This window comes from Leopardus geoffroyi, chromosome E2 (assembly GCF_018350155.1).
Source record: "Leopardus geoffroyi isolate Oge1 chromosome E2, O.geoffroyi_Oge1_pat1.0, whole genome shotgun sequence".
Lineage (NCBI taxonomy): Eukaryota > Metazoa > Chordata > Mammalia > Carnivora > Felidae > Leopardus > Leopardus geoffroyi.
In genome coordinates, this window is record NC_059335.1 from 28,004,391 (window position 1) to 28,020,255 (window position 15,865).

Genomic DNA, 15,865 nt, shown 5'->3' on the forward strand with positions numbered 1-15,865 from the left:
GAGGCGGGGCTCAAACTCACAACCATGAGATCATGACCTGAGCCAAATTCAGACACTTAACAACTGAACCACCCAGGTGCCCCAAGCATCTGACTCTTAATCTTGGCTCAGGTCATGATCTCACAATTTGTGAGTTCGAGCCCCATGTCAGGCTCTACACTAACAATGCAGAGTCTGCTTGGAATTCTCTCTCACTCTCTCTCTGCCCCTACCCCATTCGTGCTCACTCTAATAATAATAAAAATAAATAATTAAAATAGTTAAAAATAAATAAATAAGGTACAATCCATGAGAGAAATAATTTATAAGCTAGATTTCATTAAAATTAAAAATTTCTGCTCTGTGAAGGACAATGTCAAGAGAATGAGAAAACCAGGCAAAGACTGGGAGAAAATCTTTGTAAAAGACACATCTGATAAAGACTGCTATGAAAAATGTGCAAAGAACCTTTAAAAGTCAACAAGGAAACGTACAACCCAATTAAGTTGGCCGGAGACCTTATCAGACCTCTCGCCAAAGAAGCAAATGGGAAATAAACACATGAAAAGATGCTCTATCACAGTTCCTGATTTTGGACTATATCACAAAGCTGTAGTCATCAAAACAATATGGTACTGTCATAACTACTGACACACAGACCAATGGAACAGGATAAAGAGCCCCCCAATAGACACATATGTACATGGTCAACTAATATTTGACAAAGGGGCCAAGAATATTGAATAAGGAAAGGATAGTCTCTTCAATAAATGGTGTTGGGAAAACTGGATATTCACATGCAAAAGAATGAAATTGGACTACTCACAAAAAGTAACTCAAGATGCATGAAAGACTTAAAAGTAAGACCTGAAGCCATCAAACCCCTAGAAGAAAACATAAGGGAAAAACTCCTTGACGGTGGTCTTAGAAACAAGTTTTTTGGACATGACATCAAAAGCACAGGCAACAAAAGCAAAAATAAACAAGTGAGACTACATCACATTGAAAAGCTTCTGCACAGCAAAAGAAACAATCAACAGAATGAAATGACCATCTACAGAAGGAGAGGAAACATTTGCAAACCACATATTTGATGAGAAGATAATATTCAAAATATATAAGGAATTCATATAACTCAAACTCAAACACAAAAACAAAAATCCAATTCAAAAATGGGCAAAGAACTGGAATAGGCATTTTTCCAAAAGACACACAAATGGCCAATAGGTACATGAAAGGTGCTCAACATGACTCATCATCAGGGAAGTACAAATCAAAACCACAACGAAGGGCACCTGAGTGGCTCAGTTGGTTAAGCAGTTAAACATCTGACTCTTGATTTCAGCTCAGGTCATGATCTCATGGTTTGTGAGTTTGAGCCCCTCATCAGGCTCTGTGCTGACTGCATGGAGCCTGCTTGGGATTCTTGGTCTCCCTCTCTCTCTCTGCCCCTCCCCCATTTGCATGCACTCTCTCTCTCTCTCTCTCTCAAAAGTAAATAACTATTTAAATTTTTTTTTTCCAACGTTTATTTATTTTTGGGACAGAGAGAGACAGAGCATGAACGGGGGAGGGGCAGAGAGAGAGGGAGACACAGAATCGGAAGCAGGCTCCAGGCTCTGAGCCATCAGCCCAGAGCCCGACACGGGGCTCGAACTCACGGACCGCGAGATCGTGACCTGGCTGAAGTCGGACGCTTAACCGACTGCGCCACCCAGGTGCCCAGTAAATAACTATTTAAAAACCACAATGAGATATTGCCTCGCACCTGTTAGAATGGCTATTTTTATCAAAAAAGTAGGAAATAACAAATGTTGACAGGATGTGGAGAAAAGAGATCCCTTGTGCCCCGCTGGGGGGGAATGTAAATTGGTGCAACCGCTATGGAAAACAGTATGGAGGTTCCTTAAAACATTAAAAATAGAACAGCCATGGGATCCAGCAATCCCTCTTTGGGTATTTATCTGAAGGAAATGAAATCACTCGTCTCCAAGAAGCATCTGCACCCCCATTTTCATTGCACTGTTATTCACACTAGCCAGTAGCCAAGACATGAAAACAACTCATGTCCCTGGCGAATGACCAGATAAAGAAAATGTGATATATATTATATATAATGTAATATTCCATATTCTATATATATTGGAATATTCCACATAGATAATGGATACTACTCAGCCATAAAAAAGAAGGGAAAACCTGCAATTTGCAACAATATGGATGAAACTTGAGGGTGTTATGCTAAATGAAATCAATCAGACAAAGACTATACAATCTCACTTATAATATGAACTGTAAAAATGCCAGATTCAGGACGAGAGAGGAGATTGGTGGTTGTCAGGGTCTGACAGTTGAAGGAAATGGAAGATCTCAGTCAAAGGGTACAAACTTCTACGTATAAGATGAGTAAGTTTTGGATATACGATGTATAGCATGCTGACTATAATTAACAATACTGTATCGAAAGTTGCTAAGAGAATGGATCTTAAATGTTCTCACCACACAACACACACACACACACACACACACACATAGGTAACTGTGGGAGATGATGGATGTGCCAAATAATCTTATTATGGTAAATATTTCACAATATAATACATGTATCAAATCATCATGTTATACATCTTAAATTTACACAGTGTTATATGTCAATTATATCTCAGTAAAGCTGGGAGAAAAGAACAGATGTCCTACATCATAAGTCATTAGGGGAATGCAAATTAAAACAATGAGATACCACTACACATTTATAAGAATGATGGAGCACAGTGGAGGAAGAGAACTCTCTTTCATTACTTGTGGGAATGCAAAATGGCACAGCCACTTTGGAAGGTGGTTTGGCAGTTTCTTACCAAACCAAACATACGCTCACCATAAAATCCAGCAGTCACGCCCCTTAGTATTACCCAAAGGAGATGAAAACTCTTGTCCATACAAAACACACACTGATGTTCACAGCAACTTTATTCAGAATTACTAAAACTTAGAAGCAACCAAGATGTCCTTTAGAAGGTGAATGGATAAATCAACATCCAGACAATGGAGTACTATTGAGCACTACAAAGAAATGAGCTATCAAGCCGTGAAAAGACAAGGAGGAAACTTAATGGAGGAAACTTACCAAATGAAAGAAGGTGAAAGAAGGAAACTTACCAAGTGAAAGAAGCCAGTCTGAAAGGCTACATAGTGTATGAATCCAACTACATGAAATTCTGGAAAATGGCAAAACTAGGGAGATAGTAAAAGGACCAGTGGTGGTCAGGGGTTGGGAGGATGGAGGGAGGGATGAATGGGCAGAGCACAGGTGATTTTTAGGGCAGTGAAACTACTCTGTATGATACTATAATGACAGATACACGCCATTATATATTTGTCCCAACTCACATAATGTACAACGTCAAGAGTGAGCCCTCGGGGCGACTGGGTGGCTCAGTCGGTTGAGCATCCGACTTCAACTCAGGTCATGATCTCATGGTTCGTGGGTTAAAGCCCCTGCATAGGGGGCTCACTGCTGTCAGCACAGAGCCCACTTCAGATCCTCTGTCCCCCTCTGTCTGCCCCTCCCCCACTCTCACTCTCTCTCTGTCTCAAAAATAAACATTTAAAAAAAGTGAGCCCTAATTGTAAACTATGGATTTTGGGTGATAATTATGTGCCAGTATAGGTTCATCAGTGTTATTCACCCTGTACTATAACAAATGTACCACTCTGGTCAGGATTTTGATAGTGGGGGAGGCTGAATATATGTGGGGGCAGGAGGTATATGAGAAATATATCTTCTGCTCAGTTTTGCTATGAGCCTAACATTGCTCTAAAAACTGAAGTCTATTTAAAACAACAACAACAGGCATTTGTGTTACTTAGTCCTGGGCTCAGCCAGGCAGTTCTCAGGATCTCATGAGTGGTTGCAGTCAGATGGCAATGGACTGGAGTCATCTCTGGGGCTTCCTCATGCTTGACACCTTAGGTTAGCCGGAGCTCAGCAGGGGCTGGCAGGCCACACAGCCACATGTGGCCTCTCCATCGATCCTGGGCTTCCTTGAAGTATGGTGGCCCAGTTTCAAGAGTATCCCTAGACAGGGAGGGAGGGAGGAAGAGGGACCAGAGGGGAGTTGGCAGAAGCTTCCTGACCTACCTCCGGAAGGCATGCAGAGTGACAAGGTCATATTACAAGAGCACACAGGATGGGAGACTGTCATGGCTCTCTTTAGAAAATAAAACCTGCCACACTGACCTACCTTCTGGTCTGACTCCAAGGGCAGCTGGGAATTGGTCACATGCACGCTTCCTGCCTGCCTCCTGAGAAATGTGCATGTACTGTCTACCTGCCTCCAGCCCAGGCACGTCAGTTCACCAGCACTGATCTCATGGCACTCCCTAAGGAGGACCCCTTCTTTTCCAGATGAGGACACTGGAGCTGGCCCAGACCAGGGCTCAGGCGTGTCTGCTGCCTTACTAGGAAAGCTGGCTCCTGAGCAGGAGGCCACTCTCCTCTAACCGCTGGGCTGCTCTCTGCCTCACCTGCTCTGAACAGGGGTCAGCCACCTCCCCGAGCTGCCCACCTCCCTGGGTCTCTGTGCCCCCTTCAGCTTTGTCTGGGCTCCGCCCCCACCCCACCCTGGCCACCGGCCAGGTGCTCATTTCCGTCTAGGGCCTGGTAACCACAGCCCCTCACTCAGAGCCAGGGGGGGCGGCGCTCAGGCTTATTGCCCGGCACGTTCTCCCATGCCATGCCAGGCGTGATCCCAGCCCGCGCTCGGCTCACGTGCAGAGGCCCCACCGTCCCTCCCTCTGCAGGAGCTGCTGTGTCCTCACCACGTGCTGGCTTCCTCTCAAAAACTCTTCTGCCAATGACTACGTATCAGCCAGGCCCACAATACATGGTAAGGCAGCGGTATGCCATCTGCGTGTGTGCGTGTCCTCATGCAGGACTGCGAGCTTCAGGGGGTCAGGGACATGCTGTGTTGCCTGCCGCATCTCCTGGCACGTGCAGGCACTCACCTACTGAATTAACGGGCAGTGGATGAATGAGCAAACGAACGGACAAAGGTCTTAAGAGTTGAGCCTCCTCAGTCTGCCCGGTAAGGCAACTAAGGGTTACCTCCAACCCCAAGCACACCTCCCACAGGTCCTTTCCAACTGGGCCAAAACCTGCGTGCAGCTTCCTTTAAGGTTTAAAACTGTGGAGTTGGCAGAGCTGCCTCCCTCCTCGCCACCCCCACCCCCGTCTCCACGTCCCCCCCATTGTCATCCCCACCTGGCTACAGCACAGCCACGCGGTGGTCAAGCGGGTCATCTTGCAACTAGGATTTTAAAAGTTAATGTTTGCTTCTTAGGTATGCATATAATGGGCACTTTAAAATTAAAAAAGAGAGCAAGAGAAAGGAGAGAAAAAAGAAAATATACAGAATGAAATTCACCCATATCGCCATGACATAATTACTATGAACATTTCTGTAGTTTTCTTTCAGCGTTTTTCAAAGCATAAATATTTTACAGTGTAAAGCGTACTACATATGTACGTTGTAACCTATTTTATTTTAAAACATTCTAGCACAAATACGCTTATTAAATTGTCGCCATAAACTTAATTCTAACATATGTTTTAATGGCTGCCTAATATTCCATCTTATGAATAAGCCACAATTTAAGCCATTCTTCCAGAGCGGGTCATTTGTTTGACAGCTCACTCTTTCATATGACGCTGTGAGCAAGTCGTAAGCTTTGCAGTCTGCCGCCCAACATCCACCCAAAGCCAAAACAAAACCCAAATCCCCGGGAGCCCCTCCTGCCTCCCAGCGCAGCACAGCGGTGGGACGGCGTCGGCCCCTGCTCCGGGAGAGGACATGTGACTGAGGTCTGACCAATCAGCGTCTTCATCCCTCTGGGCCATAGCGACTGGGTCCACAGTGAGCCTGTGACCCAATCAGAGCACCTGAGACTCAGGCCTGGACAGCGTGGATTCTTGCGGAGAGGCTTCCTCTTTCGCTGGTGTTTCTGATAGGTTAAGGTGAAAGTCAGGGAGCAACCGGCGCGCATCTTGCCACGAAGAGAAGCGCAAAATGCAGCACATGGGCCCCTGGATCCAGCTGTGCCTAATGCTGGTACTCCTTTTTTTTCTTTCTTTCCTTTTTTTAATCACAGGAGCTAGCTAATAAATTCCTATTCAGTCCATTTGAGTTGGGTTTCTAACCTTAAGTCCTATTGCAGATTTGTCAGCTTTTTTTTTGGGGGGGGGGGGGGTGTCCAACGGTGTCAAGCCTTCATTTTCCTTTCTTTTCTTTTTTTTTAATGTTTATTCTTGAGAGAGAAAGAGCATGGGGAGGGGCAGACACACACCCACACCCACACCCACATCCACACACACCATCCAAAGTAGGCTCCAGGCAACGAGCTGTCAGCACAGAGTCCAATGCGGGGCTGGAACTCACGAACCACCAGATCGTGACCTGAGCTGAAGTTGGACGCTTAACCGACTGAGCCACCCAGGGGCCCCAGTCCTTCATTTTCTTAAGAGATGGACCCAAAGGTGGAAATTGTGGATCAAAGCACAGTGTTTTTATTTTTTTGTAATGATTTTTTTAATGTTTACTTATTTTGAGAGAGAGAGCGGGGAGGGGCAGAGAAATAGGGAGATAGAATCCCAAGCAGGCCCCATGGGGTCAGTGCAGAGCCTGACGCAGGGCTCAATCTCACCATCCCTGAGATCATGACTGAAGCGGAAATCAAGAGTCTGATAACTGACAGAGCCACCCAGGCGCCCCTGAATATGCAGTATTTTTAAAGCTCCTAATGTGCATTGAAGATTATTTTCCAAGCAACCTGATGATTGATCCTCCCTTCCCGAGTAGGAAGACATGCCCACTCAGCTCCCAGCGTGCCCTCCGCATGTTTGGAAACAACCACGTTGGAATGCCAGTTGCCAAGGGGCCTGGGCAAGACACTCAGCATCCAACCGTCCAGCATGTAGGTGATGCACTGTGGACACATGGGGCTGGGTATGGAGGGACCCCGCAGCCCTGGAGGTTGTTTCCAGGTGGACCTTAAAGCAATGCCTGGGTCACAGTATAATAAGAGAGACAAAAGGCAGGCAAGCAGGGTCTGTACCATAAGGTGACATCTCCCAGAAGCCATTCACCAAGTCATCCTGGGCTAGCACTCCCAAATTGTGTCCCCTCCCCGCCCCAATATGGTTATTTCTCTTTTTCTACTAACCCCTCTCGCTTGAGTGTTTGGAGTGGCCCAGAATCCTTTTCTCCCTAGAATGGAGAGCCTAAGATGAATTCTCCATGAGCAAGGACATTTATTTCTAGGGAATTTCTAGATGCAGTAGTCATTCCACCAAATGTATCATGAAGGCAAGGATCCCAAGAAACGCTGAATGTGATTCAGAAACATCAGAACTACCCACATGAGTCAGAGGACTGAGCCGGATCGCTTCTCTGCCTGTTTTGAAAAGAAAAACCTGGGATATGGGTGCCTGCTGCTCCCTCGGTCCTGGGGCGGGCAGCAGGGGGAGTTCTTACTGCTCTATCACCACTCAGCAGGTGCCCATCATTGTAACTGTACCCCTCCCTTACAGGACAGGCCCTGAGTCCAGCAAAATCCCTGAGTTGGTTATCCTCTGCTTGGCTCCTACACACGCCAGCCTGCTCTGAGCCCTGGGAAGTGAACACTGCGTCCCTCCCCCAGATGTTCAAGTGCCCAGCCGCCATTCCTAGCTGTACGGTGCAGAGAAGACACGCAGAGCTGGGTGGGAGGGCCAGGGGCCGCTTCTGGGTTCTGATAGCAGCTGGCCTCTCTCTTGAGGGCCACAGCCCCCAGCCATTTCTCTCCCACTGCTCCATCTTTGGCTGAGCTCCATTAACTCCACTGCCTCTCCTGGACCCTCCAGGCTGTGTGGCAGTAATGGCTTTGTGTGTTCCTAGTCCCTGAGCCCTCACTATGCTTTACTGGATCCCCACACCTCGGTAACTAGTCCCTTCATTAGATGCCCTTCAGTTAAAACCCTTTCAATATGCCCCAGATGTGTCTCCTGACATCCAAATAGCTCAAACACCCCAGAATTCTAACATGCAGGGCTCTGAAAGTCTTAGAGATGATATCTTCCCTCCCTGTTCAAACAGGAAAACTGCAGACCAGAGAAGGGACCAGCCCCTGGTCAGGCGGTATAATTTATAGGTAAAGCCAAAGTGAGAAGTGAATCTAGCCCCTCACAAAAGCTCCTTTCCCATGGCACAGGAGTGACACAGTGGGTTCGGTGTGTGACCTTGCCCAAGTGACCTAACCTCTCTGATAACATGTACCCACTTTAGAAAGTAATTGTGGGGATTCAGTGAAATGATACGTGTAAGCACTTGACATCATTTATACACATAAGTAGTAGCTGTCCTTGCCTCTCGAGTTTGGTAATGAGGTCTGACAGTTGCAGGGTGACAATGACCAGGCACCTCCTCTGGCATTAGAATGGGCCACGCAACAAACAATGAAGATAACATAAACTAGCCAGCCTGCTGCTGTGGAAGAACAGAATGGACTCTGAGGAGGCCTCCCTTCCTGGATCTGTCAGTGACCATGTACTCCATGAAGTTAGGGGCTACTATCGTGGCAGAGTCCAGGTGAAGGACTTGTGGAAGGACTCTGCATCTGGTGGAGATGACAGAGAGAACAGAGGGGTGCTGGAGCTGGAAGGGAGCAGGTATTCACCAGTCTTCTGTGTTCTGGGGCCTTCTAGAAGGGGGATACAGTGGGGAACAAGACGAGGTGTTGACCTTGAAAGGCATGCCTGAGATCCTATAATTCTGCATTTTATTTTTTTTATTTTTATTTTTTTTTAACATTTATTTATTTTTGAGACAGAGAGAGACAGAGCATGAACAGGGGAGGGTCAGAGAGAGGGAGACACAGAATCTGAAACAGGCTCCAGGCTCTGAGCTGTCAACACAGAGCCCGACATGGGGCTCGAACTCACAGCCCTCACGGACCGTGAGATCATGACCTGAGCTGAAGTCAGCCGCTTAACCGACTGAGCCACCCAGGCGCCCCTATAATTCTGCATTTTAAAAAAGAGGAAACTGGGGCCCAGAACAGAGACTGCCTCCCTTCAGTGACCCATAGCCAGTCAGCCAAGCCACCAAAATCTATCTTAAAATGTCACGTCCACCACATTCTGTTCCGGGTTGGGTGTGCATTCAGTGATGGGTACGACACAGAGGTAATGGTTTCATTTAACATTTGTAGAACTTTGTTAGGATTGGCAGCTGGCTGGAAAATAACTGCCCCCTAAACGTTAGGAGAATCATATAGCTCAATCATATAGTCACCTGCTCTTTCACCACTGATGTATAAATGCCAAATATCCGTCAGAAGGTGGAAAAAATGAAAACCTTTTGTGCTGTTATGTGAAAAAAGCAAAGCACAGAACAGTGCTATAGGACACACTGATTCCTAGAAAAGCAGTAAAGACACAGCTATATGTTTGCACAGCCATAGACTATTTCTAGAAGAACACATACACAAAAAAACTGGTAACACTGGGTGACTCCGGGAGGAAGACTAGGGTCTGGGGGAGGAGGGAGATGTATTTTTCATTCTGAACCATTTTTTACCAGGTGCAGAATTCTTCCGTGAATTATATTTCCTGTTTAAACATAGCAGGGTGGGCCTGGGTGGCTCAGTCAGTTAAGTGTCTAACTCTTGGTTTCAGCTCAGTTTGTGATCTCACACTTCATGAGTTCAAGCCCCGCATTGAGCTCCATGCTGACAGTGTGGATCCTGCTTGGGATTCTCTCTCTCTCTCTCTCTCTCTCTCTCTCTCTCTGCCCCTGCTCATGCATGCTCTCTCTCAAAAATAAATAAACTTAAAAAAAAATTTTAATAAAAATAAAATATAAAACAGGGAAAATTAGGACAGAAACAAGCAAAAGCAATAAACAGAGCAACCCCTTTGAATTTGACTATAAGAGAGGCCAAGGTGGTGACAGGGACAAGGCTGTTTTGGAATTCCTGGTGATTGACAATGCATTTTGGCCTCTAATGGAGGCAGCTTTTCATGACAGCTGTGCGGTCTCACGTTCAAGTGTAACAATAAAGTCCACGGTCTCCATTGTTCTCCCAATTGTGTTTATGTCCAGGTGACAAGATGGAGCGGCACAGCAAAGCATGACACTCTTTTAGACCCAGTCCCAGTAAACACAGCCTTCACTGCTGGGCATGCTGGCTCCTCTTTCCGAAGATACAATTTGGAAATATATATACATATATCTAAAAGCCTTTAAAAATGAGGCCCCACAGGGGCACCTGGGTGGCTCAGTCAGTTAAGCCTCTGACTCTAGCTCAGGGCATGATCTCATGGTTCGTGAGTTCAAGCCCCACGTTAGGCTGTGCTGACCGCACAGAGCCTGGAGCCTGCTTTGGATTCTGTCTTCATCTCTCTCTCTGCCCCTCCCCCACTCATGCTCTGTCTCTGTCTCTCAAAAATAAATTAAAAATGTTAAAAAAAAAGAGCCCGCATTAACTCCGGCTCTATGAATTTATCACAAGGAGATAATTAGTGGTGAGCTTGGCCAAGTTGGTGGAGCATGCGACTCTTTTATCTGGGGGTTGTGGGTTGGAGCCCCGTGTTGGGTATAGACATTACTTAAAAAATAAAATCTCGGGGCGCTTGAGTGGCGCAGTCGGTTGAGCGTCCGACTTCAGCCAGGTCACGATCTCGCGGTCCGTGAGTTCGAGCCCCGCGTCGGGCTCTGGGCTGATGGCTCAGAGCCTGGAGCCTGTTTCCGATTCTGTGTCTCCCTCTCTCTCTGCCCCTCCCCCATTCATGCTCTGTCTCTCTCTGTCCCAAAAATAAATAAACGTTGAAAAAAAAAATAAATAAAATCTCTCGGGGTGCCTGGGAGGCTCAGTCGGTTAAGCATCCCACTTCGGCTCAGGTCATGATCTCACAGTTCGGGGGTTCGAGCCCTACATCGGGCTCTGTCCTGACAGCTTGGAGCCTGGAGCCTGCTTTGGATTCTGTGTCTCCCTCTCTCTCTGCTCCTCCCCCGCTCTTGCTCTCTCTCTCCCTCTCTCAAAAATAAATAAACATTAAAAAAACAAAATGAAATCTCTCTCTAAAAAAAAAAAAAAAAAAAGGAGATAACTAGCAAGAACACAAGACTGGTTAAACATACAGGTACATTCTTACAATGGAATACTCTTATAGTCACCAAAAAGAAAAATAGGATTTTTATTCACTGATACACAGAGTGACTTGTTAAGTAAAAAACTAGATAATAAAATAATAGCAAATATTTACATGGCACTTGCTATGTGCCAGGGCTATTCTACGCACTTTACATATAGTAATTCATTTTTAAAAATTTTTTTAATGTTTATTTTTGAGAGGGAGAGAGAGACAGAGTGTGAGTCAAGGGAGGGGCAGAGAGAGAGGGAGACACAGAATCCGAAGCAGGCTCCAGACTCTGAGCTGTCGGTACAGAGCCCGACACGGGGCTCGAACTCACGGGCTGTGAGCTGAAGTCAGACACTTAACCGACTGAGCCACCCAGGTGCCCCTAATTCATTTTTTATTATGACTTTGAGATGGGTACTTTTATTGTCCCTATTTTGTAGATAAGGAAATCTTAATGACAAATCTAAAGAAAGAGCTATAGCGACTTGCCGAGGTCACATAACTGGGAAGCAGTGGGACACAGATCAGAACCCCAGCCGTGTGGCCCCGAAGTTTGTGTTCTTAACTTCCCACTCCATGCAACACCCCATCCACAGCAAAGCAGAAAGCAATTTTACGGAGAGTTGCCCAGCTATTAACATTGCTTGTGCGACTGTAGATTAATCTTTCATTTTCTATATGAACGACATTTGATAAGTCAATCTATTCTTATTACGGCATTAAAAAATGTGTATTTTTTAGAGTTCTGTTTCTCAGAATATATCCTCAGGACATGATAAAAGAAATGCCAGCTAAGACGCAGGACTAAAGATGCTTATCACAAGATAACTATAATAATAGAAAATTAGAATCAAACCAAATGTCCAACAAGGGACTGGTTAAGTAAAATGTGCTATCTACATATGGTAAAAGAATAAATATTGACATAGTGAGAGGTTTATGCTCTGTTGAGGAGCAGAAGAAACAGAAAGCTACATTTGTAAAATACAGCCATAAATGTACAGAGAAAAAGCGTGGGAGCCACCTCAGGGTGTTGAAACTGTGCCTTTTTTATTTGTGGTATTTCTGAATCTTCCAACTTTTCAGCCTAGAGTGTATATCACCCATGTAATAGTAAAAAATGTTATTTTTATAAAATGGTTGTCACTATTACCCTGCTCAAGTATCAGATCTGAGACAACAGAATCCCCAGAGGGGGTTACAGTGCCTTCACTGTAATTCTCAGGAGAGATGGTGCAGGGTTCCACCAGTGAAAAAAATACCAATAAATGAAATTAATTTCTACCTAAACAGCCAGCTTCTGCCAGAGTAACAGGAAACAGTCAAGATACAGAAGATGCTGTGGTGCCTTTTCAAGTAAGTACCTTCCACGTCTCTCCCTGCGGCAAGCCAGCCAGCAGCCCTCGCTGGTCCGACAGTGCTGGGGAGTGCAAAAGGTCGATCAAATAAGGATGCGCAATTCAAACATTTACTTTTCAAACATCTTCGGAAAGTTTATCATACACAAACAAGCGCCAGAGAGAAGAAGGGTTCAAGTTCAAGCCAATTCATTTGCCCAGCAGCCCCAGGGAACACGAGCATCATACAGTGAGTGGACCACGAAGGGCCACAGGGGTGGTTCCCCTGGCAAGTCGAAGAGCTTGGCTGGCAGAACAAACGTCAGCAGATTTGGTGGTTGGCTGTGAAAAATACTGTCGAATAAGCCTAACCAGAGTCGTCACCATCAAAAAGAGTAAGATGCCAAGTGAGCAAGAGAGTAGTCCGTACTGGGAAAATAATTCAGGGAAAACGTCAGTGTGTCCAGAATAGTCCATAAGCAGCTCATGCAGTGTGTTTCAACAAACACTCTGATGTATAGCCAAGTGAGGCAGAGTTTAAGACAAACTGCAAAATAATATGCGAGCAATCCTTCTTTGGAATCTTAATTGACAGATCCTATTTTCAATTTTTTCTTCTGCAAAACATTTGCTCAAAGGGGAAGAAAATTACCCTCAATCCATCTTGAGCAGAGAAATCACGGAATGTTAATTGAGCTTCCACTAAATGCATGGCAGGATGCTAGACAACAGCAAACATCCCAGCAGCTTAGGACACATGATCCAAGGCTAACCCGGGAAGAGAGCTAAAAGGAGATTTGGTGTGACCACAGCTCTTGGGCCTAGACAAAACCAGGTGACAGTATGTATTAAGCGCCTGTTGGGTTCTAGGCACAGGGAGGCAGAGAGCTCGGTCCTGTCTCCTGGGGGCTCATAATTCTGCTGTGGAGACAGCCAGGTGGGCCCTTGATGGCAGCAAGGAGATAAATGCCATCACCAAGGGCAGTCCTAGAACAGAAACTAGGGAGGAGAGGTCACCTCTGGGATGTCTGAGGATGGAACACAGGGTTGAGTCAGGAAGGTGGAAAGGAATTCAGCAGGTACATTAAAGACTCCGGGTGGGGGGCTAGGGAGGGAGCCATGGCACAGGATTCACATGGGCAGAGACAGTGGAGGGGAACATGAGCCTGCACACAGAGGTCCCTGTGAGCTGGATGTAGGAGAATGGCTTTAGCTCATTACCCAGTGCTTCTCGAAGTTCATACAGCTACACACACACACTCTCTCCCTCTCTCAAAAACACCACATGAACAGTTAAACCCCTATCACTTTGGATGTTCTCTTGGCACCAAAGCAAGCCAAACAGAAATGCAGGCACTTAAATCGCACAACAGGATCAGTTATAAAGTAGTGATCCAGATAATCTAGTGTAAGCTTATATTAAAAATGTCTTGAAGAATATCATTAAAACTGAAACACAAAATCAAAATATCCTCATGGAACTCACAGTCATCTTGGTACAATTTTAAAGACCCCCAGGAGGTCTGTGTCCCTAATTTGAAAAATACTCCTGTAGGCAATGAAAGGTTTTAAGTATATATTCGGGGTGGGGGAAAGCACAAGGGGGCCTGGATTAGATTTAGCCACTTCCCTAACACGGACTCAGTGTTACAGAAAACTGCACCTGACAGCAGGCAGAAGGGCCTGGACTGAGGGCACCGCTGTGGGGGCGCCTGCAGCCCCACAGGCAACGAGAATGGGGAGGAGAAACTACATTTCCTACACACCTTCTATGTTCAAGGCCAGGAGCTCCACACGTGGAGACTCTGAAGGAGAATGTGTCCCCCCGGCTCCTGGAACATGGACCCTAGTTGGAGATCTGAGACAGGAGCCTCACCAAAGAAAAGAGCTGAAAAATCATTAAAAAACAAAACACTTAGTGATGCTAAGTGAAATAAGCCATACAGAGAAAGACAGATACCATATGGTTTCACTCTTATGTAGATCCTGAGAAACTTAACGAAACCCATGGGGGAGGGGAAGGGAAAAAAAAAAAAAGAGGTTAGAGTGGGAGAGAGCCAAAGCATAAGAGACTCTTAAAAACTGAGAACAAACTGAGGGTTGATGGGGGCTGGGAGGGAGGGGAGGGTGGGGGATGGGTACTGAGGAGGGCACCTGTTGGGATGAGTACTGGGTGTTGTATGGAAACCAATTTGACAATAAATTTCATATATTGAAAAAAAAAAAAAAACACTTAAATGTCCATCCATGGACCAATGGGCAAATAAAATGTGGCATGTACATATATATTTTTTTCCTTAAAAAAGGAAAATTTTTTTTTGCTACAATAGGGATGCTACATTTTTTTTGCTACAATAGGGATGAACTTGGAAGACACTGTGCAAAGTGAAACAAGCCAGACACGGAAGAGCAAAGACTACAAGATCCCACTTGCATGACAAATCTAAAATCGTGAAACTCCTAGAAGCAGAAAGTAGAATGGTGGCAACCATGGGCCGGGGGTGGGGGCAAGGATCAGAGAGATGTTGGTCCAAGGGTACAAAGTTTCACTTAGGCAAGAAGAGAAAGTCCCGGAGACTTACTGCACAGCACAGACCGTGTAGTGAAGAACACTGTGTTGTATACTTACAAATTTTTTAAGAGGGTAGATCTTATGTTAAACTTCCATACCCAAAAGACAAAAAAAAAAAAGAGGGAAGGAGGAAACTTCTAGAGGTGCAGGGCATTGTACATGGTGACAATTTCATGAGCATATACTTATATACTTACCTTTAGACCCACTGAGATATGCACATAAATATACACAACTGTTTTGTATGTCAGTCACACCTCAGTGTAAATATATATACAAACACATACATATAAAAACACCACCAAAAAGTAAAAAGCCCATCAGAAAAAGGTAGGATTCTACTAAGGGCAGATTGTCCTTCAGACGACGAGCCCGCTCCCCATAGGAAAGACTTCAAGGCAAATGAGAACTTGATTTTTTTAAATGTTTATTTATTTTTGAGAGAGAGAGAGAGAGGAGAGACAGAGGATCTGCGCTGAGAGCACAGAGCCCAATGCCGGGCTCAAACTCACAAACGGTGAGATCATGATCTGAGCCAAAGTCGGGCATCTAATTGACGGAGCCACCCAGGTGCCCCCAGAACTTAAGACTTTAAAGCTTGGAGAACAGGGGCAAGAAAATGGCATCTGTGGAGACAGGAAAACACCATCCATGGAATGTGCTGGAAACCTAAGGAGCAGGTCGGGCTTGCAGAGGCCAGTCTCTTTTCCTGTCCTCCCGGGAGCTCCCAGAGCAGCACAGTGCATTCCACCAGACACCCAGACAGACCCAAAGAAATCACAGTGCACCTGTTTGTCACTG